This window comes from Pseudorca crassidens, chromosome 17 (genome assembly GCF_039906515.1).
Source record: "Pseudorca crassidens isolate mPseCra1 chromosome 17, mPseCra1.hap1, whole genome shotgun sequence".
In the NCBI taxonomy this organism is placed as follows: Eukaryota; Metazoa; Chordata; class Mammalia; order Artiodactyla; family Delphinidae; genus Pseudorca; species Pseudorca crassidens.
Window position 1 is genome coordinate 26624007 of NC_090312.1, and position 26412 is coordinate 26650418.

Below are 26412 nucleotides of genomic sequence, written 5' to 3' on the forward strand. Positions count from 1 at the left end.
TACTCATGAACTTCCCATTCTCAACATTTTAAGTGCTCTGACAAGAACTTTGCTAAAATTTCACTTCTAGGAATACATACAAATATACTGAAAGCTGGATCAGTGAACTTTCTATTCTGACCAGATGAAAGAGAATTATTTAATGTGGGAGATGTAAGGACTCACTGGAATCCTGTTGGAATTCTATATATGTATATATATGTACTATATACATATTATATTATTCTATATATGTACTATACAATATGTTAGCTACTTATCTATTTTAAATGATAGAAATTAATTTCATTGAATTTTAATTAATTTAAATATAAACAGCTACATGTTTAGCCCATTTCTAAACTAAGAATAAGCTAAAGCCATATGAGCACTGGTTTACTAAATTCTGATAGCTTACACATGGAGGAGTAGAGGTATATTTATAACCTTTCTAATCAACAACAAATTCTAAATACTACTCATTTCACAAATGAAATCTTATTACTATCATTCCTCATGTTTATTGCTGATGATATTGCCAAATTTACAGTGTGGATTAGAGAGATTAGTTTCAGAACTGCTAATTACCTACTCAAGAAATCAAAATCTCAATAAAAGTAACTTGTCTTAGGTTGTAGATTATTGTACATTTACTCCCCCTAGGTACATACATCATGATGTTTATGTTGAAGTACCTTAATAACTAGAGTATAAAAAAGCTACTTATCTTCATTTCTCAAACAGCAAAATGGTAATAATACTAATTATTTTATTTATGTATTATTTTTAACTTGGTGTTCATGAATTATTTTTTTGAATTTTATTTTAGTTTATTTTTTATACAGCAGTTCTTATTAGTTATCTATTTTATACCTAATAGTGTATACATGTCAATCCCAACCTCCCAGTTCATACCACCACCACCACCACTCCCTCTGCTTTCCTCCCTTTATGTCCATACCTTTGTTCTCTACATCTGTGTCTCTATTTCTGCCTTGCAAAACTGGTTCATCTGTACCCTTTATCCAGATTCCACATATATGTGTTAATATACGATATTTGTTTTTCTCTTTCTGACTTACTTCACTCTGTATGACAGTCTCTAGGTCCATCCATGTCTGTACAAATGACCCAATTTCATTCTTTTTATGGCGGAGTAATATTCCATTGTATATATGTACCACATCTTCTTTAACCATTCGTCTGTCAGTGGACATTTAGGTTGCTTCCAGACCTGGCTATTGTAAATAGTGCTGCAATGAACATTGGGGTACATGTGTCTTTTTGAATTATGGCTTTCTCTGGGTATATGCCCAGTAGTGGGATTGCTGGGTCATATGGTAGTTCTATTTGTAGTTTTTTAAGGAACCTCCATACTGTTCTCCATAGTGGCTGTATCAATTTACATTCCCACCAATGGTGCAACAGTGTTCCCTTTTCTCCACACCCTCTCCAGCATTTTTTGTTTGTAGATTTTATGATCATGCCCATTCTAAACAGTGTGAGGTGATACCTCATTGCAGTTTTGATTTGCATTTCTCTAGTGATTAGTGATGTTGAGCAATTTTCATGTGCTTCTTGGCCATCTGTATGTCTTCTTTGGAGAAATGTCTATTTAGGTCTTCTGCCCATTTTTGGATTGGGTTGTCTGTTTTTTTAATATTGACCTACATGAGCTGTTTATATCTTTTGGAGATTAATCCATTGTCCATTGATTTGTTGGCAAATATTTTCTCCCCTCCTAAGCATTGTCTTTTCTTCTTGTTTACAGTTTCTTTTGCTGTACAAAAGCTTTTAAGTTTCATTAGGTCCCATTTGTTTATTTTTGTTTTTATTTCCATTACTCTAGGAGGTGGATCAATAAAGATCTTGCTGTGATTTACGTCATAGAGTGTTCTTCCTATGTTTTCCTCTAAGAGTTTTATAGTGTCTGGTCTTACATTTAGGTCTCTAATCCATTTTGAGTTTATTTCTGTGTATGGTGTTAGGGAGTGCTCTAATTTCATTCTTTTACATGTAGCTGTCCAGTTTTCCCAGCAACAGTCATTGAAGAGACTGTCTTTTCTCCATTGTACATCATTGTCTCCTTTGTCATAGATTAGTTGGCCATAGGTAAGTGGGTTATTCTCTGGGTTTTCTATCCTATTCCATTAATCTATATTTCTGCTTTTGTGCCAGTACCATACTCTCTTGATTACTGTAGCTTTGTAGTATAGTCTGAAGTCAGGGAGTCTGATTCCTCCAGCTCCATTTTTTTCCCTCAAGACTGCTGTGGCTGTTTGGGGTCTTTTGTGTCTCCATACAAATTTTAAGATTTTTTGTTCTAGTTCTGTAAAGAATTCCATTGGTAATTTAATAGGGATTGCACTGAATCTGTAGATTGCTTGGGCAGGATAGTCCTTTTCACAATATTGATTCTTCCAATCCAAGGACATGGTATATCTCTCCATCTGTTGGTATCATCTTTAATTTTTGTTTCATCACTGTCATAGTTTTCTGCATACAGGTCTTTTGTCTCCCTAGGTAGGTTTATTCCTAGGTATTTTATTCTTTTTGTTGCAATGGTAAATGGGAGTGTTTCCTTAATTTCTCTTTCACATTTTTCATCATTAGTGTATAGGAATGCAAGAGATTTCTGTGCATGAATTTTGTATCCTGCAACTTTAGCAAATTCAGTTATTAGCTGTAGTAGTTTTCTGGTGGTGTCTTTAGGATTCTCTGTACACTATCATGTCATCGGCAAACAGTGGCAGTTTTACTTCTTCTTTTCCTATTTGTATTCCTTTTATTTCTTTTTCTTCTCTGATTGCTGGGGCTAGGACTTCCAAAACTATGTTGAATAATAGTGGTGAGAGTGGACATCCTTGTCTTGTTCCTGATCTTAGAGGAAATGCTTTCAGTTTTATCACCATTGAGAATGATGTTTGCTGTGGGTTTGTTGTATATGGCCTTTATTATGTTGAGGTAGGTTCCCTCTATGCCCACTTTCTGGAGAGTTTTTTTTTTTTTTTTTTTCGGTATGCAGGCTTCTCACTGTTTTGGCCTCTCCTGTTGCGGAGCACAGGCTCCAGACGCGCAGGCTCAGCGGCCATGGCTCACGGGCCCAGCTGCTCCGTGGCATGTGGGATTCTCCCGGCCCGGGGCATGAACCTGCATCCCCCTGCATCAGCAGGTGGACTCTCAACCACTGCGCCACCAGGGAAGCCCTCTGGAGAGTTTTTATCGTAAATGGGTGTTGAATTTTGTCAAAAGATTTTTCTGCATCTATTGAGATGATCATATGGTTTTTCTTCTTCATTTTGTTAACATGGTGTATCACATTGATTGACTTGCGTATATTGAAGAATCTTTACATCCCTGGGATAAATCTCACTTGATCATGGTATATGATCATTTTAATGTGCTGTTGGATTCTATTTGCTAGTATTTTGTTGAGGATTTTTGCATCTATATTCATCAGTGATATTGATCTGTAATTTTCTTTTTTTGTCTGGTTTTGGTATCAGGGAAATGGTGGCCTTGTAGAATGAGTTTGGGGGTGTTCCTTCCTCTGCACATTTTTGTAAGAGTTTGAGAGGATGGGTGTTAGCTAGGCTCTAAATGTTTGATAGAATTCACCTGTGAAGCCATCTGGTCCTGGACTTCTGTTTGTTGGAAGATTTTTAATCACAGTTTCAGTTTCATTACTTGTGATTGGTCTGTTCATATTTTCTGTTTCTTCCTGGTTCAGTCTCGGAAGGTTATACCTTTCTAAGAATTTGTCCATTTCTTCCAGGTTGTCCACTTTATTGGCACAGAGTTGCTTGTAGTAGCCTCTTATGATTTTATTGACTTGAGTCCTCTCCCTATTTTTCCTGATGAGTCTAGCTAAAGTTTTATCAATTTTGCTTATCTTCTCAAAGAACCAGGTTTTAGTTTTATTGATCTTTGCTATTGTTTCTTTGTTTCTGTTTCATTTATTTCTGCCCTGATCTTTATGTATTCTTTCTTTCTATTAACTTTGGGTTTTCTTTGTTCTTCTTTCTCTTGTTCCTTTAGGTGTAAGGTTAGATTGTTTATTTCATATGTTTCTTGTTTCTTGAGGTAGGATTGCATTGCTATAAACTTCCCTCTTAGAATTACTTTTGCTGCATCCCATAGGTTTTTGACCATTGTGTTTTCATTGTGATTTGTTTCTAGATATTTTTTGATTTCCCTTTTGATTTCTTCAGTGATCTCTTGGTTAATTAGTAACGTATTGTTAGCCTCCATGTGTTTGTGTGTTTTACATTTTTTTCCCCTGTAATTGATTTCTAATCTCATAGCATTGTGGTAGGAAAAGATGCTTGATATGATTTCCATTTTCTTAAATTTACTGAGGCTTGATTTGTGACCCAAGATGTGATGTATCTTGGAGAATGTTCCAAGTGCACTTGAGAAGAAAGTGTCATCTGCTGTTTTTGGATGGAATGTCCTATAAATATCAGTTAAATCCATCTGGTCTATTGTGTCATTTAAAGTTTGTGTTTCCTTAGTAATTTTCTGTCTGGATGATCTGTCCATTGGTGTAAGTGAGGTGTTAAAGTCCCCCACTTTTATTGTGTTACTGTTGATTTCCTCTTTTATAGCTGTTAGCATTTGCTTATGTACTGAGGTACTCCTATGTTGGATGCATATATATTTATAATTGTTATAGCTTCTTCTTGGATTGATCCTTTGATCATTATGTAGCATCCTTTCTTGTCTCTTGTAACATTCTTTATTTTAAAGTCTATTTTGTCTGATATGAGTATTGCCACTCCAGCTTTCTTTTGATTTCCATTTGCATGGAATATCTTTTTCCATCCCCTCACTTTCAGTCTGTATGTGTCATTAGGTCTGAAGTGGGTCTCTTGTAGACAGCATATATATGGGTCTTTTTTTGTGTATCCATTTGCTGAGCCTGTGTCTTTCAGTTGGAGTATTGAATCCATTCACATTTAAGGTAATTATCAATATGTATGTCCCCTTTACTGTTTTCTTAATTGTTTTGAGGTTTTTTTTGTAGGTCCATTTCTTCTTTTGTGTTTCCCACTTAGAGAATTTCCTTTAGCATTTGTTATAGAGGTAGTTTGGTGGTGCTGAATTCTCTTACCTTTTGCTTTGTGAAGCTTTTGATTTCTCCATCAAATCTGAATGAGATCCTTGCCAGGTAGAGTAATCTTGGTTGTGGATTCTTCCCTTTCATCACTTTAAGTGTATCATGCCACTCCCTTCTTGCTTGTAGAGTTTCTGCTGAGAAATCAGCTCTTAACCTTATAGGAGTTCCATTGTATGTTATTTGTCATTTTTCCCTTGTTGCTTTTAATAAGTTTTCTTTGTCTTTATTTTTTGCCAGTTTGATTACTATGTGTCTTGATGTGTTTCTCCTTGGATTTATCCTGCGTGGGACTATCTATGCTCCTGCACTTGGGTGGTTATTTCCTTTCCCATGTTAGGAAAGTTTTCATCTATAATCTCTTCACATATTTTCTCAGGTCCTTTCTCTCTCTCTTCTCCTCTGGGTATAATGCGAACGTTGTTGCATTTAAGTTTGTCTGAGAGGTCTCTTAGGCTGTCTTCATTTCTTTTCATTCTTTTTTCTTTATTCTGTTCCATGGCAGTGAATTCCACCATTCTCTCTTCTAGGTCACTTATCCATTCTTCTGCCTCAGTTATTCTGCTATTGATTCCTTCTAGTGTATTTTTCATTTCAGTTATTTTATTGTTCATCTCTGTTTGTTTTTTAATTCTTCTAGGTGTTTTTTCTTTAATTCCTCTAGGTCCTTGTTAAACATTTCTTGCATCTACTCGATCTTTGCCTCCATTCTTTTTCCACGGTCCTGGATCATCTTTACTATCATTATTCTGAATTCTTTTTCTGGAAGGTTGCCTATCCTCACTTCATTTACTTGTTTTTCTGGGGTTTTATCTTGTTCCTTCATCTGGTACATAGTCCTCTGCCTTTTCATTTTGACTATCTTTCTGTGAATGTGGTTTTTGTTCCACAGGTTACAGGATTGTAATTCTTCTTGCTTTTGCTCTCTACCCTCTGGTGGCTGAGGCTATCTAAGAGGCTTGTGCAAGATTCCTGATGGGAGGGACTGGTGGTGGGTAGATCTGGGTGTTGCTCTGGTGGGCAGAGCTCAGTAAATCTTTAATCCGTTTGTCTGCTGAGTGTGGCTGAGTTCCCTCCCTGTTGGTTGTTTGGCCTGAGGTGACCCAGCATGGTGCCTACAGGCTCTTTGATGAGGCTAATGGTGGACTCAAAGAGGGCTCATGCCAATGAGTACATCCCAGAACTTCTGCTGCCAGTGTCCTTGTCCCCACAGTGAGCCACGGCCACACCCTGCCTCTGAAAATGACCCTCCAACACTAGCAGGTAGGTCTGGTTCAGTCTCCTATGGGGTCACCGCTCCTTCCCCCTGGGTCCTGATGCACACACTACTTTGTGTGTGCCCTCCAAGAGTGGAGTCTCTGTTCCCCCCAGTCCTGTTGAAGTCCTGCAATCAAATCCCACTAGCCTTCAAAGCCTGATTCTCTGAGAATTCCTCCTCCAATTGCCAGACCCTCAGGTCGGGAAGCCTGATGTGGGGCTCAGAACCTTCACTCCAGTGGATGGACTTCTGTGGTATAATTGTTCTCCAGTTTGTGAGTTACCCACCCTGCAGTTATGGGATTTGATTTTATTGTGATTGTGCCCCTACTACTATCTCATTGCAGCTTTTCCTTTGTCTCTGGATGTGGGGTATATTTTTTTGGTGAGTTCCAGTGTCTTCCTGTTGATGATTGTTCAGCAGTTAGTTGTGACTCTGGTGCTCTCACAAGAGGAAGTTAGGGTACATCCTTCTACTCTGCCATCTTGAACCAATCTCCAATATTATTTTAAAATATATTATTGTTTTTTTGACTTGCACTTCAAACAATAAGAGAGAAACTGGTATTCGAATATCTCTTCCACCATAAATAACTACAAAAAGAATATATTACATGAAAAATTAGAACAAAATTTCAGATGTTGCAAATCAACAACCCATGACTGTAATTTCTGAAAGAGGAAAAAACAAAAAACAAGTCTTATCACGAATTCCACCATTTGCCTTAAGGCTTTTTTGGAACCACACACATGGATGTGGAGCCCAAGAGCATGGCAGTGATTATAATTCAGTTCTGCTGAAGTAACTGGAATTTGTAAGGCAGGACATATAAAAGGAAGAGTCTGTGCAAAGGCAGAGCTCCAGGTATAGCAAAGGAATACTGAAACAAAGTCTCCCTAAAATCTAGTTCCCTTGCTGAGTTTGTGATTAACCTCTGTATCTAAAACATTATTCCCTCTCTTGTCCCACCCCTGTTCCCCTCAGACTGGATTGAGGAGTATCAAAGAGAAGGGCAGATTGAAACCCAGCAGGCCCATGCAGGGCCATCCCTTGTACAAAGGACCCTCTGTGTCCCCCATTTCTAGTCTGTGGGAAAAAAAAAAAAAAAAAAAAAAAACCTTTAGATTCCAAGGCCTTCCCTGAATTCCAAAAAGCAGATTCAAGCAGTTACTAACTGGGGAAGTGAGAGAATTCAGAACAAAGGAAAAGCAGTCAAGAAACGAGTTCAGCTATAAAAGAGTCCTAGTTCCTCCTCACGGATATATATAACAATTTGATGGATATCTTTGAGTTGTTCTGCAGAAACTAAGACCCTGCACAAGTATAAGATGGTGACTACATACTGATGATAAGCATGTAGACCCTAGACTGGTTGAAACCAGAAGGTTGATGATTGAGGTTCTTGAAACACCACCCTCACCATGAACCAATCAGAAGAAAGTCATGAACCCTGCAGCCCTCACATCAAATGTTGCCTTTAAAATCCCTTCCCTGAAAGCCATCTGGGTGTTTGGGTCTTTTGAGCATGAGCTGTCTGTACTCTTTTGTAGGCCCTGCAATAAACACTGTACTTTCCTTCCCCACAACCTGGTTGGCTTTGCTGTGCAATAGGTGAGTGACCCAAGTTTGGTTCATAACAATACCCTCAAGTCTCCAGTTAAAAACTAAGTTGTACATGCTCAGGGCTTGACTATAATGTTTGGCAAAAACAGCTACTTCAGAACTTTGATCTAAAAGAATCATCCCAAGGTTGTGCAATATGGGAGATAAGAGTTTTGACCAGCTAGTATGGAGAGAAATTATTATAACCCTTCACATAAAATTGATACCTCAGAAACATCACACTTTAAGAGTACTACTTTATACCAGCTCTGACAAAAGCTTCTAAAAAACTTCAAGAGAATTACACTGATTCACAGTTAACTTAACTGCCTTCCAGAATAAAATTCAACATTCTAGGAAAGAAGGGCCACATGATGCTGATTCTCAAAAATGTAGTCCTCGATGTTCAGCATACAACTGTAGGGGAGCAGAATTTGCCACTCTAAAATATGTCTCTTTGAGTCATTTGTGTATGTGGGAAGGACTCTGAAAACCAAGTAGGAGTTACACTTTGGTAAGAAACATTTACATTTGTAAGGGAAATCATACATAATGGTGTCTCCCTCTCCATACTTGGAAGAGGAGGATGACCAAATTTATAGAAACTCATATCAATGGAGAAGGCAATAGCTTGTATTTGCTTCACAATCACCCTTGCTAACTGAGATTTTCCTAGTAAACTTCCCATAACTGACTCTTGACATCCTCTTTAGTCTTAGGTGAGGATGGCATTTTAAGGTGAGGGGCCTGGCCATTTTAGCGAGTTACTCAGTTTTTCTGGGTCTCTCCCATGTACACACATAATTAAACTTTGATTTTCTCCTGTTAATCTGTCTCATGTCAATTTATTCTTAGACCATCCATAAGAACCTAGAAGGGTAGAGGAAAATTACTTCCTCCCCAACAAAATAATAAATTACTGGATAAGTGAAATGTGGGAACATATGACTAAGACCAGAAAAAAGAAACAGATATAAATATAGCCAAGAAGTTAGAATTAGCAGACAAGTATTTTAAAAGCTACTAAGATTATGTTTAAGTATTTAAAGAAAAAATGTGAAGAAATAGAGATCTCAATGGAGAATTCTAAATCATAAAGAATCAAAATTCTACACTGAATGGTACAATGTCTACAAAACACCTGAACAACAGACTAGGAAATGCAAAAGAAAAGACTAGGAAACAGGAAGGAAGAATGGGAAATAGAAACTATTCAAAGCAAAGCAAAAAGAGATAATGGGCTACAAACAATGAACAAAGACTCAGGGATGTTGGGACAATAACAACTTGTCTAAATTTATGTAAAAGAGCAGTCCCAGAAAGAAATGGGAAAGAGAGAGACAGATTTATTTTTAAGAAACATAACGGGGACTTCCCTGGAGGTGCAGTGATTAAGACTCTATGCTTCCAATGCAGGGAGCCTGGGTTCAATCCCTGGTCAGGGAACTAGATCTCACATGCATGCCACAACTAAGAGTTTGAATGCCACAACTAAGGAGCCCACAAGCCACAACTAAGGAGCTCGCCTGCTACAACTAAGACCCAGCACAACCAAATAAATAATAAAATAAATAAATATTTTTTTAAAAAAAGAAGAAAGAAAAATAATGATTTTTTTTTTTTTTTTTTGGTAGAAAACCTTAACTTAGAGATCCTGGAACCTTAATAAACTACAGACAAAATAAATATTTTTTTAAATGAATTATATATGTAGCAAAGAAAAAAACCTTCCAAAAATGAAAGGAAATTGAAGATTTTCCAGGCAAACAAAAGATGAGTGAATTTATCTCCAGCAGACCGGCATTATAAAATATGACAAAGAAACTTTTTCAGGCAGAAAGAAAACAAGCTCAATGGAACTGCAGGACTACACAAATGAATGAGAGGGTCGTAATTGGTAGTTGTGTGTGAATCTGGTTTTACCTATATTTACATTAGCTCAGTGATGATAAAAGAAGTGAACTTTAAACAACAAGATGTATATAGGTTACATTTAAAAGATAGCAAAATACATGTAATGCAAATATTAATAAAAAGAAACTGTAAATCAAAACAGTGTGGTACTGGAACAAAGATAGACATATAAACCAATGAGATAGAATAAAGAAGGAGAGATACAAAGATGATAGCTAGCTAAGTACATACAAATAATTTTCAACTAGGGTGCCAAGAACATTCAATGGGGAAAGGGCAGTCATTTCAAAAACTGCTGCTGGGAAAACTGAACATACACATGAAAAAGAATGAAATTGGACCCTAACATTACACCTTATACAAAAATTACTCAAAACGAATTAAAGACCTAAATGTAACAGGAAAAACTATAAAGCTCTTAGAAGAAAACAGAGCAATACTTCACGACACTGAATTTGGCAATGATTTAGTAAAGATGGCACTAAAAGCACAAGCAGGAAAAAAAATAGATAAATTGGACTTCACCAAATTTAAGAATTTTCCTGCATCAAAGTACACTATCAGGGCTTCCCTGGTAGTGTAGTGGTTGGGAGTCCACCTGCCAAGGCAGGGGACACAAGTTTGTGCCCTTGTTTGGGAAGATCCCACATGCCGCAGAGCAACTAAGCCCGTGCACCACAACTACTGAGTCTGCATTCTAGAGCCCATGGGTCACAACTACTGAGCCCGTGAGCCACAACTACTAAAGCCCACATGCCTAGAGTCACTGCAATGAGAAGCCCATGCACTGCAATGAAGAGTAGCCCCAGCTCACTGCGACTAGAGAGAGCCCTCACGCAGCAGCAAGGACCCAACACAGCCAAAAATAAATAAATAAATTAATTAATTTTTTTAAAGTACACTACAATTGAGTGAAAAAGCAAACCACAGAGTGAGGGAAAATATTTGCGAATTGTATTTTCTGATAAGAGGTCAATATCCACAATATATAAAGAACTCCTAAAACTCAGCAATAAAACAAAACAACAAAAAAAACAAATGACCCAATTCAAAATGGACAAAGGACTTGGAAGATATTTCTCCTAAAATGTATACAAACGACCAATAAGCACATGGAGAAAATACTCAACATCACTAATCATTAGAGAAATGTAAAGTAAAACTACAACGAGATACTTCACACCCACTAGGATAGCTAGTATCTCCCCTCTGCCCTACCCAAAATAACCCAGAATATAATAAGTGAGGTGATATGCGGAGAACCTGAACTCCTATGCATTGATGGTGGGAATACAAAATAGTGCAACTGCTGTGGAAAACATGATAACAGTTACTAAAAAAGCTAAATATAGAAATATCACATGATCCAGAAATTCTACTTCTAGACATATATCCAAAAGAGTTGAAAGCAAGGATTCAAATTGATATTTGAGCACCACTGTTCATAGCAGCATTATTCACAATAGACAAAAGGTGGAAGCAACCCAAGTGTTCAGCAACTGATGAAAGGGTGGTGGTACACACGACGGAATATTATTCAGCCTTCAAAAGAAATGGAATTCAGATGCATGTTACAACATGGATGAACTGCAAAAACATTATGCTAAGTGAAATAAGCCAAACACAAAAGGAAAAAAATGTATGATTCCACTCATATGGGATATCCAGAATTGTCAAACAGGAAATAGATTAGTGGTTACCAGAGGAGGGAGATAGAAAGTTATTGTTTAAAGAGTACAGAGTTTGGGAAGATGAACAATTCTGGAGATGAATAGTGGTGATGGTTGCACAGCAATGTGAATGTACTAATGCCATTGAACCATATCCTTAAAAATGGTTAAAATGGTAAATTTTATGTATATTTTACCACAATTTAATAAAAAATACTGGAGTGACTATATTAGTATCAGAAAAATTTGCAAGCTAAAGTATGTTATCAGAGACAAAGAGGTAAATTTCATAACAAAAACTGTCAATTTATCAGGAAGGCATACATGCTTATCCTAAATGTACAGGCATCAAATGAAAGCTGTTCCAAATAATTAAAGTAGAAACTCCCAGAACTAAAAGGAGCAATAAATAAACCCACAATTATATTTGAGGCTTTTAACACTCCTACCTCAGAAATAGATAAAACAAGTAAGTCCTACTAACCACCTACACCCATTCGCCATTTATAGAACACTCTACCCCAAAGCAGCAGAATACACACTTTTTCCAAGAACTCACAACCAACAAACTGGGTAGACTACATGTTGGACTAATAGAGGAGTCTCAATAAATTTACGTGATTTGAATACAATGTAATTGCACAATAAATCAGTAAGAAAATGATATATGGGAATTCCCTAAATACTGGAAATTAAATAGCACATCTCTAAATAATACATCAAAGAAAAAATTCGAAATGGAAATTAGAAGATATTTTTAACAGGATGTTTATAAAATAAAACGTCATAATTTGTGGGATATTGTTAAGGCAGTAATCAAAGGGAAATGTTTAACTTTACTTACTTATTTCAGAAAATGAAAAAAGTATTTAAATTCTATGACCTAAGTTTCTATCTTAAGAAGCTACTAAAGAAGAGTAAATTAAACCCCCAAAAAGTAGAAAAAGGAAACAATAATAAGAGCATAAATTAATAAAATAGTAAAAGGATAACAATACAGAAAATAATGAAACAAAGATATTTTTCAAAAATATCAATAAAATTGATAAACCTCTAGTCAGACTAATCATGAAAAAAATGAGATAAAACATATTTCCAATAGCAGCAGTGAAAGGGAATCTCTACAGTTCCTATGGTCATTAAAGATAATAAAGGTCTATTTTGAAATAGGTTATTCCAATAAGTTTGACAATCTGGATAAAATTGAGCAAATTCCTTAAAACAAATAAAACTATCTGAATAAAAAAACAGAATATTTGTATAGCACTATATCTATTAAAGAAATTGAATTGGTAATAACCAAGTTGCTACCTTTCTGCTCCCTCCCTGACAAAAAAAAAAAGGAAAGAAAAGAAAGGAAAGAAAAGATGCAGATTTTTCACTGGTGAATCCCATCAAAATTTTAATGTAAAAAAAGGATGAAGTAATTGAAGATGAGAAGACAATTTAACAGTTTTGTTGTTGGTATTTTCCTCTGTGACCTGTTTACTCAGTCAATTTCCCATTTTGGATAAGAATGTTGGTCTATTTTAACTGTTTTGAGGAGCTTTTCTTAGGCTGGGGTAGTAATCCCTGAATGTGGTGTAGATAGAAAATATTTTTCCCAGCTTGTCACTTTTTTTTACTATATTTACTCAAGATAATGTTGATTCTGACTAAGACGGACATACCTATGTTCCATAAAGAACCACCATGGGGAAAAAAAGGTGATATTTATGGTATTATAATATTCCATTTAATTAACTTTTGTTGTTATTACTTTAAAAATGTATCCTTTTATGCCATTTTTTAATCCAATTTATTTCTTTTCTAGTAACAAATTTCAGGTTCAAATTTGTAGTTTGACAAATAAATTATTAAAAATTTTCATTTCAGTTAAAATTTAGAGAAATCTGGGAATTCCCTGGCAGTCCGGTGGTTAGGACTCTGAGCTTTCACTGCCGAGGGTGAAGGTTCAATCCCCAGTCATGGAACTAAGATCCCACAAGCCACGCAGCATGGCCAAAAAAGCAAAACAAAACAGAATTAGAGAAATCTAATTCAAATTGTACAGCTTGTGTCAAGAGAAATTTTCTTTCTAGTGTATTCATCCAGGAAGAGTCTAGCTACATTAACTTATCTGCCTATATCTGAACAAATCAATGGCCAGAGAAAATGTTAGTCTGTTAGTCAGACATCCATTGTATGAAGTAAGTCCTACAGAACAAACAAAATGAAATAGAGACTTGGTGATTCTCCAAAAATAAAGCAATATAGAATTTAGGTAGGCAAAGGTAACACATGTGCACATACACATGACACAAACAACTGTATTACAGTATTTTTATTGGACAAGAACAGTAATTCATGCTGGGAAAAAAATGCACATACATAGACAGCAACATAATTAAAAAGAATATAAATGAAGATACATTATAATCACTATAATATGGGGTACCCCTTCAAATTGTATTTGAGCCTATTAAAAAATAAGTTTTTAAGTATACAATGAATAAAAACATATGGAACATTGCACATCTCAGTAAGTAATTTCCTGAGTGGATAAGATATTTAGGGAACACGTAACTTAATGGTCACTGACATTGCTTAAGTACAGCTTTCTTTTTCTCTTTCCTTCCTTCCTTCTTTCTTTCTTTCCTTTCCTTTTTTCTCCTTCTTTTTTCTTTCCCTTCCTTCCTCCCTCCCTCTCTCCTTCCTTCCTTTTTCTTTTCCTTAGGCTACCATTATGTAAAGAAAAAACATTTTTTTACATAGCAGCCATTTATTCCTCACTCATTTAATAAACATTGAAAAGGTTACAATATTACATTTCTAATTCTATACTCATTGAAAAGTAGTTTATCTTTAGTTGTTTAATTATTTAGCTATTTTAATCCCAAGATCCCATTTTCTTAAATGTAGACTGATACACCAGAAGGAAAAAAAATGGCAAGAGAGAATTAAGAAGTTTCAAGAAAGAAAATATTTTACTTTAATCTGGAAAATTCGGGGGAAAAATGCCCCAAGATTTTCTTCTGGCTAAATAAAGTCACTTCAAATCTCTCAAAATGACATCATTGAAAGTATCTTAAATACCTTATCTCTCCCAAAATTATATTTGTGTAACATGCAAATCAATATGAATTAAATAATATGTGTCTTTAACCTTTAAAAACTCAAACTTGTTCACAGAGTATTCAAAACAATTTTAAAAATTGTCCTTTCAGCAAGATCCATTTTATATTAAAATATGTTGTAAGCATTTAATTGTCTTGCAGTTGTTATATGGAAATTACAGAGCAGTTACCCATTTTTCATACAGACATAATCATCAGTAGTTCTCTACATGCAGGTTTATATTTAGATAGCTCCTGCTGTTTTGTCTGCAATATTAAAATCTAAAAGTTAAGCACCTCTCTATTTGGTGATATTTAAGATTTTCTATTTAAAATCTGCTGGATATTTTAATGCAAGTTAGCAAACCATCTTTTACTCTTCTCCATATAGTATAGGTTTCAGCATTGTACCTCTATATCTAGAATCTTTAATATGGACCAGTTTTCTCTCCTAGGCAATTAAGATTTAATTTCAATATGCCAGGTTTTTGTATGTTTAAAGAAACCAAATCTACGTTTTCCCTTCATTTTGTTTTCGCTCATTTTAAAAAGAAAATATTGACCATAAAGTAATGAACAGTCACACATATGCACACACACACATACACACACACACACACACAAAATAATGAGGTACTTTTTTTTCATTATAAATATAGTTTAAGAATACTACAGATTAGATGGATAGATTGGGAATTTGCAATTGAAATGTACACACTGCTATATTTAAAATAAAATGCCTTTCCATGACAAAAAAAGACTACTACAGGTTAAATATCTATATTAATCCAGCAGTGTATTAGAAATTTTACATTTAAAGTTAATTTTCTTATTTAAATAGTCTAACAATCTATGCTTCATAAAAGTAGTCCATGACACACTTTATAACAATGCAGATATAGAAATAATGGTTCATTAATTATTTACAAAAAAAATTTTAATTCTTTTCCTTTGATAAATTTGCTGATAATCTCACTTTATTTTTCCAGTTGCCAAAAGGCGTTTTATCACAGGCAGCTACTAATCAACTTAGCCAGGCACACTGACTGTTTCTTCTACAACATAAACTTTTTTGGTTTTTCATTTATTTAAATTAACAATCGTTTCATTGTTTAATTTCAAATACTCATCTTTCAATTAATTTGGATTAAAAAATATAAAAAATTCAACACTCAAAATTAGAAAGAATAGTAAAATAAATAATCATATGCTCAGCTTCAACAATTATGAACATTTTGCCAATCTTATGTCATCTCTTTCCCAGTTTCTTCCCCTTCCTCATTTACTGAGTGTTTTTATGGGATATAATTTAAAGTAACAATGTAATTTTTTCCATAAATGCTTTTGTAAAAAATATTACTATTTTTTATTGTAGATTGCTGATGTAGAACTCCTATATTTTAATTCTTTTGATAGAATTAGTAACAATATTTATTTTTATATTATTTCAGTAGAATATATGGTATTTTGATACACACACGGTAAGTACTATTTCAGAATTAAAGAAAAAGAATTTAAATGAAATCAGTACTGTTTTATATCTTTGTATTATACAAGTCAAGACTCCACTGTTTCTTGCCTAGATCATTGCATTATTCTCTTAAATGATTTTCGACACTTTCTCTTCCTCAGTCTCTAAACACAGCAGCTAAGTAATCTAGTTAAAACATAAGTTGGATAATGGATCTGTGCTTAAAACCATCTAATAACTTTTCATATCACTCCAAACAAAACCCACAGTCTTTACAATGGCCTACAAGGACTGGCCTCCCTAATGCTTCTTCTTCCTTTCTCTTGGATCACTCTGCTTCAGTCTCATGGCCTTCTTGTTTTTTCTCAAACTCACTATGCTCTGAACTCAGGATTTTCTCACTGTCTATTCTCTATGCCTCGAATGTTAGTGGCTTGCTTCCTCACCTCCTTCAAATCTTTATTCCAGTTGACATTCCTGTTGAGAGCTTCTTAAAAAATAATAATAATAGGACACATCTCCACAACTATTTCAGGACTCCAGGACTCCTTATCCCCTTTCACTGCCTTATTTTTTCTTATCATTATCAAGTCTGACCTACTATATTGATTATATACTTTGCTTAATGTCTACCTCCTCTCACTAGAATTTAAAAGCCATGAGAAAAGAGATTTGGGGGCTGTTTTGAAAATGCCTGGGCATGACAGGCAATCAACACATAATGTTTAAGTAAACTGAATAAACAATGAAACTAGGAGACCTTCTTAGTCCTCCTTTTTGATACCAGATATGGGGTTCTCAAAACTCCATATTAGGCTCTTCATCCCAGATGATGAAGAGCCTGCACAGATTATAATGATTCTTTTCTTATTTTTACCTAATTGCACAGGCAGAATGCTACCACCTTGCTTCTGTTGTACTGTTTTTCTTTTCAATATTTTATTATGAATAGAGTTGAAATAATTTTACAGTGACCATTCATAGAATACCAGCTAGATTCTACTATTGATATTTTACCTTAATACTTCCTTTAGCATATATTTATCAACCTAACCATCTCTCTATGCATCCATTCATAGATCTTGAATGTGATGTATTTTAAAGTTAGTTTCAATCATGAGTATACTTTCCATAAATGCTTCAGCATGCATATCATTTACTAAAGCTCAATATTTTTAACTTGTCTTCCCTTTGACATGAAATTTACATACAACAAAGTGTACAAATCTTAAGTGTACATTTTCTGAATTTTAAGAGATCCAAGACACCAGAATGTTACCTTATGCCCCTTCTCGGTCATTCCCACTCACACCCCTACAAGACACCCATAATTCCAATTTTTGAATATGGAATATTTGCTTGTTCTATAACATCATATAAATGAAGTAACTTGTTTATACATTTAATATAAAGTTCATTTCATATAGTATAATGTTTTTGAGATTTATTCATGTTTTGGGGTGTATCAGCATTCCATTCCTTTTCGTTTCTGAGTAATATTCCACTATATGATACATCACATGCTACTTATCCAATATCCTATTAATAGACACTTGGTTCAGTCCAAATTTCTGACATGGACATCTATCCAAGTCTTTTTGTGGACATATGTTTTCTTGTCTCTTTCATAAATACATAGTATTGAAATGGTTGGGTTATAGCTTAAGTATGTGTTTACATTTATGAAGTTGCCAGAGCTTTTCTTGATTGCACCATTTTGTACTAATACCAGTAATATACGAAAACTCTAGTTTTTCCACGTCCTTGGCAACATTTGATTTTTTGGTCTTTCTAATTTTAGTCATTCAGCTAGGTGTGATTTTTACCTCTTTATGATATTAATATATATTTTCTGATATCTAATGATATTGAAAATATTTTTCATGTGTTAACTTATTATTCATATATATTCTATTGTGAAGTGTCTCTTCACATTATTTAATTTTTTATTATTGAGTCAAGTTCTTTCTATATTCTTTCTGAGATAAATATTGCATAAGTATTATCTCTCAATTTGTGGCTTTTCTATTCATTTTCTTAATAATTTTAATGAACAGAAGTCTTCAAATTGATAAAGTCTAATTTATCAATATTTCCTTTCATTTTTATTGCCTTTTGCGTCCTTCTAAGGATCTTTGCTTACATGCAAGTCATAAAATTATTTTCTCATATTCCCTCTAGGTTTTTAGCTTTTATATTTATCTTCATGAAGAATCTTGAATTGATTTTTATTTTTGGTTTGAGGTAGATGTTAAAGCCCCTTTTTTAAAAAAATATGTATATTCAGGGCTTCCCTGGTGGCGCAGTGGTTGAGAGTCTGCCTGCCGATGCAGGGGACACCGGTTCATGCCCCGGTCGGGGAAGATCCCACATGCCGCAGAGCAGCTGGGCCCGTGAGCCAGGGCCTCTGAGCCTGCGAGTCCGGAACCTGTGCTTCAGAACGGGAGAGGCCACAACAGTGAGAGGCCTGCACACCGCAAAAAAAAAAAAAATTCAGTTATATAAACACCATTTGTTAAAAAGACTTTCCTTTTCCCATTGAAGTGATTTGTTAGCTATTAAAAAAATAAATGATGATATAAGTGGGGGCAATTTAGGAGCAATATAATATATTCTATTTATCTCTTTGTTGAATTGTATGTCAAAACCACACCTTCTTGATTACCCTGGCTTCTAGTTTCTAATTTCTACTTTTAGTTTGAAATCAGATAATGTACATTCTCTACCTTTGTTCTACTTCTTCGAGATTGTCTTGGATATTCTAATTTGTTAGCATTGCTGTATAAATTTCATCATTAGCTTGTCAATTCCTATGAAACATAACAAAAATAATTTTTCTTTTTGTTGTGTTTTTGTTTTGAAGAACTTTCCAAGATTTCAGACTTACATTTCCAGTTAATTAATCTGGTAGAAAAAAATATCTAATCATAATTTCTTAAACTTCATCTCTTGTGTTGTTCTTTTTACAGATACTACTAAATTAATCAGTATACCAAAATAATCATAACATTAGCAAGGCATTACTAAATTTTAATTAACAGATAATGAAATGCTTATATTGAGAATACTTTGATACTAATGGTTTTGTGATTTCTTACTTATTAAGTAGTTTAGAGAGATTTTAAAGTATCAAATATAAGAATGTAGTTAGAATCACAAAATGTATTTAATGAAAATAATTTTCCTATTAAAGCCATTTTTTGATCCAAAAGCTGTCAATTTCATGTCTTCATAATAAAGTTTCAATTCTGGAAATTAAAAGCCATAAACGTATTACTAATCATACTGAAATTTATTTTCAATATTAGCTACAACTATATTTTGTTTTTCTGCAATTTGTAAATGATATCTGTTGATGATATCAAGGTAATTATCTATATCTCAATTAAATATTATTATATGTAGTCATCAAAGTGATGTTGATAATATTGTGTTTAATAAGTACTGTCACAGCTAACCCTTGCAATGCCGATAGATACATTTTAAATTTATTTATACCTCTATTCCATCCTAAATATTGGAGAAATATCAATAAAATCTATTTGTTTCTATGGGCTCAAATTATTAGTAAGTTGAACACACTGATTAATTTTTAAAGCATACATTTACTAAGCTACTATTTTGTGCCATACACTGTGTTTAGCTTTTTTGCACAAACATAAATAAAGTAGTATGATTGGATAGAGAAATACATAAAGTCAAAATAATAGGAGAAATATTAGGCTGTGGAGTATGTGATATGAGTCATGGTAAGCTGAATTCTAAGATGTCCCCACAGATTTTACACATCCTTGTGTACCTGTCCCATAAAATTCCCTGGACAGTAAATTCATGTGTTTTACTTATGTGGTTAGGTTAGGTTATATGGCACCCTTGAGTTTAAGATAGAGAGGCACTAGTGCTTCTGTAACCAAGAAGGTTAAGGTGGTTGCATAGGGATAGATTCAAGTTCTGTACAACAAATTGCAAATTTTTGTCCCAGCTCCTGATTATGTGAGAGCAGTGAACTTTGCTTACTTAAACATGCAGTTTAGGAAACTGAGAGCTCAAGGATCAGGTTCTCTTTCCTGAATCTGACATCTGAACCTGCTAAATCTCTATGCACAGCCCTAAATCCAATGGATGATGAAGCACTTAGCCAACTATCCTGTACCCATCTCCATGAGTTTCCCTCCAGTGAACACTGCTCAAGCAAGCCTAGTGCATTTGATTTGTGGCCATTTTCTTTTGTTTGCATGAAAGTTCAAAACTCATAAGGAAAAACAGATACTACCCACTGGACCTCACAAACACTGCAATATGCCTTTGCTGGTGATAAAAGAATTGGATGAATAATGTTTAACTTTACAAAAATATTAGGTGATGGGTGAACCAAATAATGTTTTTAACCATATCCACTTATGCATAAATCCTATAAATATTAGTCAATAATGCCTCAAGCCCAGGTTTTGTCTCCCACGTGTAGTTAAATTGTAATGAATCGAGTAATCTGAAAGTCTGGAATCAAATTTTGCCCTAAACACTGGATCTAGACTCTCTTTATGTTAGCCACCTGCCAGAAAATATTGCTTCTATGACACAAACACTAAAGCTAATCCATTGGTCATCTCCGCATCATTGCTCACTGCTTTGCTGTTACTAGACCACAAAATGTGCAAATTCCTATTCAAGCAGAGGTCTCCTGATAGAAGGATGAGTTTTACTTTGCAATTTACTTTTGTATACTTCCTCACTTCCCACGTTTTCTCAACTTCTAAACTTCTGTGATCCTATATCCTGATGGCTCCTTAGAGTGTTTCTTATGAAATAGTATCTCTATTCTCTCTGTCTCTATCTCTATGCCTGTCTGTCTGCCTGTCTCTGTCTGTCTCTCTGGTGACTTATTTGACTCCTGATCTCATCACAGACTTGAATTTGAACCTTCTGCTACATGACCACAGTCTGTTCTTATTTCTAATTCTAGTTTCCTCCTTGATCACTGTCTTCTAGTCACATTTCTTTTGTAACCACTAACCTTCATTCACTTCTTTATCTTGGCTCCAAGTATCATACTTCCTCTGGCCAGTATACTGTAGTCTGTATGCCATAAATGATAGTGAGATTAAAAGTAAATATGGATATATATATATATATATATAAAGCAGCAATGAAACAGAAAACTTATACAAAGGCATCCTGAAGATACAGTGTACATGAAGAACAAATGAGGTTAATATAAAATCCCTTGAAAAATTCAGTGACAGATGAAATAATTCAAACTTTTAATGCATCTCAGAAGAGAATGTAAAATTATAATTGACTACTGAGTGTAAAGATGAACAATACCTAACATGAAGATACATGTTTCTGAAGAGGATAAATGGTAGAAATTAATTCTTTTCTTCAAATCATTATTAACTTCAACTTAAAAAAATAAAGAAAAAGGCAACAATCCAAAACCAGGCAAACACGAAATCAAAAACAAGTCTGAAAAATGAACTCCTACTTCTCTCATAAAAATAGAGGATATGTACATTTTAAATCATTAATTTTATCACACCTCTTCCTTTCTTAGCAAACACAATTTTTGCTCCTATGTATCATAGAACAATGATTTTATGTAGAGAATGATTATGTGTGAGTAGATTTTAAAAGGTACCTTATTTTCAGCAGGAAATAGCACAACATTGTAAAGCAACTATACTTCAATAAAAAAATATTTTTAAAGGTACTTTATTTTAAAACAGCTTCATTAAGGTGTAATTGGCATGCAATAAACTGAAATTTAGAGTGCATAATTTGATAAGTGTTTTGACATGTATATACATCAGAAAACCATCACCACAATCAGGATAATTAACATATCTATCACTTGCAAATTTTCTTCATACTTCTTAGAGTCTTCCATCAACCCTCTCCGGCCCTGCCCCCAACAACCATTGATCTGTATTACTGCAGACCAACATAGGTTAGTTTGCATTTTGTAGACTTTTATGTAAAAGGGATTACAATATATAATCTCTTTTTTTTTGGTCTGGCTTCTAAAACTCAGAATAATTGTTTTATGATTCATCTATGTCATTGTATGTATCAATAGTTCACTTATTTTTCCTGATGAATCGAATTCCATTATACGTATATGGTATAATTTACTTGTCTACTCATCTGTTAAATTTTTTTCATTATTTCAAGTTTGGGACTAATATAAATAAAGTTACTATGCACATTCATGTATAAATTCATGTATAAATTCATGTATAAATCTTTGTGTGGACATATGTTCAATATTTAGGAGAGGTGTGGGAAGATCATATAGTAGGTATAGCTTCAATTTCTAAGAAACTGCCATACAGTTTTTCAAGGTTGTTGTTCCATTTTACATTCCCACCAACAGTGTATGACAGTTGTAATTTCTCCACATCCTCATCAACGATCAATCTTTTTAATTTTAGACATTGTAATAGGTATGTAGTGGTATCTCCCTATGGTTTTAATTTGCATTTTTCTTTAATTAATAATGTTAAGCCACTTTCAAATACTTATTTGACACATGAATATTTCTAGGATAATGCATCTCCTAAAATATCTTGCCCCCATTTTTTTGATTATTAGTTTTCATAGTGAGTTTTTAAATTTAAAAATATCATATATATATATGTATATATATATGTACATATGTGTGTATGTATATATATATATATATATATATATATATATATATATATATATATATATATATATATAAATCTTTTGCAAGCCAAACTTGTAAAACAAATTATGCAACAATTCCTTATAGGGGTCTATGAAGGAGTAAGGGAGTAGCATATGTAATGCATTTATCACACAGCCTGTCACATACTAACCCATCAGTAAATAGTTAGTTTTTAGTTATTTTTGCTACTGTTGTAAGTAAACACAAACTCTGAATGTCACTACTGTGTTGTAGAAAAGTAAGCAATTGGTGTAAGTTTTCTATGCTCTGTCATGAGAATATGGTAGTAATTCTAAAAGAAATAGTAGAATTGGGACACAGAGCCTACTTGAAATTAAAGATATAGAACAATATTTTAGGGATTTTAAACTGATTGTACACTTGTCTTTTCCTCCAGATTACATAAAATTATGATTGAAAATTAAGGAGCATTAAGAGCAATCAACATTTCTGAGTTTTACCTAGGAAGAAAATGAGGCAGAGAATTGGGTGGATGGTGAAATGGGAGCTTTATTACTCCACTACATTTGATTATAAAATGAGTAAATAAAAGTGGAAATCACACTTTCATATTATCTTTAATTTAGAAAGAGTTATTTTAAAATAATTTGGTATGGTATAAAGACTGGTTATTCATTGATGGAGTTATTTGGCTATATCTACTTAGAGCATTTGACATTTTAAATAAACTGATACATTTGGTAAGAACATTCTGCTGTACCAACAGTAAATCTAACTTATACAATTTTAATTCAAGTGAGATAGAAGACCTAAACTAACTTTCATCAAAAATATCATTAAGTTAAATTATAAAAGAAGGGGTGAAGTACAAAAACGGAGAGCAGCCTCTTGATCATCTGTATGTCTTCTTTGGAAAAATGTCTATTCAGACCATTTGCCCATTTTTTTATTGGTTGTTTGTTTTCTTGATATTGAGTTATATGAACTGTTTATAATTAACCCCTTATCAGATATATGATTTGTAAATCTTTTCTCCCATTTGGTAGGTTTTCTTTTCTTTTCTTTTCTTTTTTTTTTTTTTTTTTTGCAGTACACGGGCCTAGCTTCTCCGCGGCATGTGGGATCTTCCCGGGATGGGGCACGAACCCGTGTCCCCTGCGTCAGCAGGCGGACTCTCAACGACTGCGCCACCAGGGAAGCCCTTTCTTTTGGTTTTGTTAATGGTTTCCTTTGCTATGCAGAAGCTTTTTGGTTTGATGTCGTCCCATTTGTTTAATTTTGCTTTTGTTTCCCTTGGCTGAGGAGACATATTCAAAAAGATATTGCTAAGACTGATGTCAAGGAATATATGGCCTTGTTTTCTTCTAGGGATTTTATGGCTTCAGCTCCTACATTCAAGTCTTTAATCCATTTTAAGTTGATTTTTGTACATGGTATAAAAGAGTGGTCTAGGTCTGGTTATTCCAACCCTGGAATAAATCCCACTTGATCATGGTGTATGATCCTTTTAATATATTGTTGTATTAGGTTTGCTAATATTTTGTTGAGGATTTTGCATCCATATTCATCAGAGATATTGGCCTATACTGTTCTTCTTTTGTGTTGTCCTTATCTGGTTTTGGTATCAGGATGATCTTGACCTTGTAAAATGAGTTAGAAAGCATTCTGTCCTTTTCAATTTTTCAGAATAATTTGAGAAGGATAGGTGTTAATTCTTTGAATATTTGGTAGAATTTACCTTTGAAGTCATCCTGTCCTGGAATTTTGTTTTTTGGGAGGTTTTGATTGCTGTTTCAATCCTTTATTAGTGACTGATCTATTCATATTTTCTATTTCTTCATGATTCAGTCTTGGATGATTCTAAGAATTTATCCATTTCCTCTAGGTTGTCCAATTTATTGACCTATAGCTGTTCATAGAATTCTGTTTTAATCCTTTGTACTTCTGTGGTATCCGTTGTAATTTCTCCTCTTTCATTTCTGATTTTATTTATCTGAGCCCTCTCTCTTTTTTTCTTAGTGAGTCTAGCTAAAGATTTGTCAATTTTGTTTATCTTTTCAAAAAAACCAGCTCTTAGTTTCATTGATTTTTCTATTGTTTTAGTCTCTATTTCATTTATTTCCACTCTGATCTTTATTATTTACCGTTTGACTACTGACCTGGGCTTTGTTTGTTCTTCTTTTCCTAGTTCCTTTAAGTGTAAGGTTAGATTGTTCATTGAGTTTTTTGTCCGTTCTTTTGTATTGCTATAAACTTCCCTCTTAATACCCTTTTGCTGCATCCCATAGATTTTGGTATGTTGTATTTCAATTTTTATTTGTCTTCAGGCATTTAAAAAATTTCCCTAATTTCTCTGTTGATACAATACTTGTTAAGTAATATGTGTTTACTCTCCATATATTTGTGATTTTTCCAGCTTTCTTCTTGTAACTGATCTGTAGTTTCATACAATTGTGGTTGGAAAATGCTTGCTATGATTTCAGTCTTCTTAAGTTTATTGAGACTTGTGTCCCAATATATGATCTACCCTTGAGAATATTCCATATGCATTTGAGAAAAATGTGCATTCTACTGCGTTTGGATGGAACGTCCTATATAAATCTATTAAGTCCATCTGGTCTAATGTTTCATTTAAGGCTGCGATGTTAAAGTCCCCTACTATTATTGTGTTGTTTTCAATGTCTCCATTTAGGTCTGTTAATAATCACCTTAAATATTTTGGTGTTCACATGTAGGTGCACATACATTAAAAACAATTATGTTTTCTTGATGAATTGTCCCCCTTATCATCATATGATGATCATTTTTGTATCTTGTTACCTTTCTTTGGCTTAAGTCTATTTTGTCTGATGTGAGTAAGGCTAACACTTACTTTCTTTCGGCTATCATTTTCTTGGGGTATCATCTTCCATCCTTTCACTTTGAGCTTATGTTTGTCTTGAGATGAGTCTCCTGAAGGCAGCATATTTAGGTCTCTCTTTTTTTTTAATCTATCCATCCTCTCATTGTCTTTTGATTGGTGAATTTGATTCATTTATATTTAGGGTCATTATTGATAAATGAGGACTTAGTACTGCTATCTTATCTTTTGTTTACTGGTTGCTCTAGATCTCTACAGTTTCTTTTTCTTTGTGCTTCTGTCTGCAATTTTAGTTTGGTGGTTTTATATGATGCTTTTCTCAGTTCTTTTTTTTAACGTTATTTTGTTACTACTTTAGATTTTGTGTGTGTGTGGTTACCACGAGGTTTGCATAAAACGTCTCAGAGATAAAAGTCCTTTTTTTTCTGCTGATAGCATCTTATTAATTTGCCTATACAAGTTCCATCATTTTACTCTTCCCTTTTTATGTTTTGTTGTCTCAAATTATCCCTTTTTATGTTCTGAGTTTGTTACCAAATTGAAATAGTTATAGCTTTTTTTACTGCTTTTTTTCCTTTAATCTTTAACTATAATGAAATGTTTAACAACATATTCTGATATAGAGTTACAATTTTCTGATTCTATCTTTTTATCACCTTACTCAAAGTTTTATGAACTTTTTTTCTTTTTGTTTCAGGTAAAAGAGTTTCTTTCAACATTTCTGGTAAGGCAGGTCTAGTGGTGATGAACTCCCTCAGCTTTTGTTTGTCTGGGAAACCTTTTATTTTTCCTTTA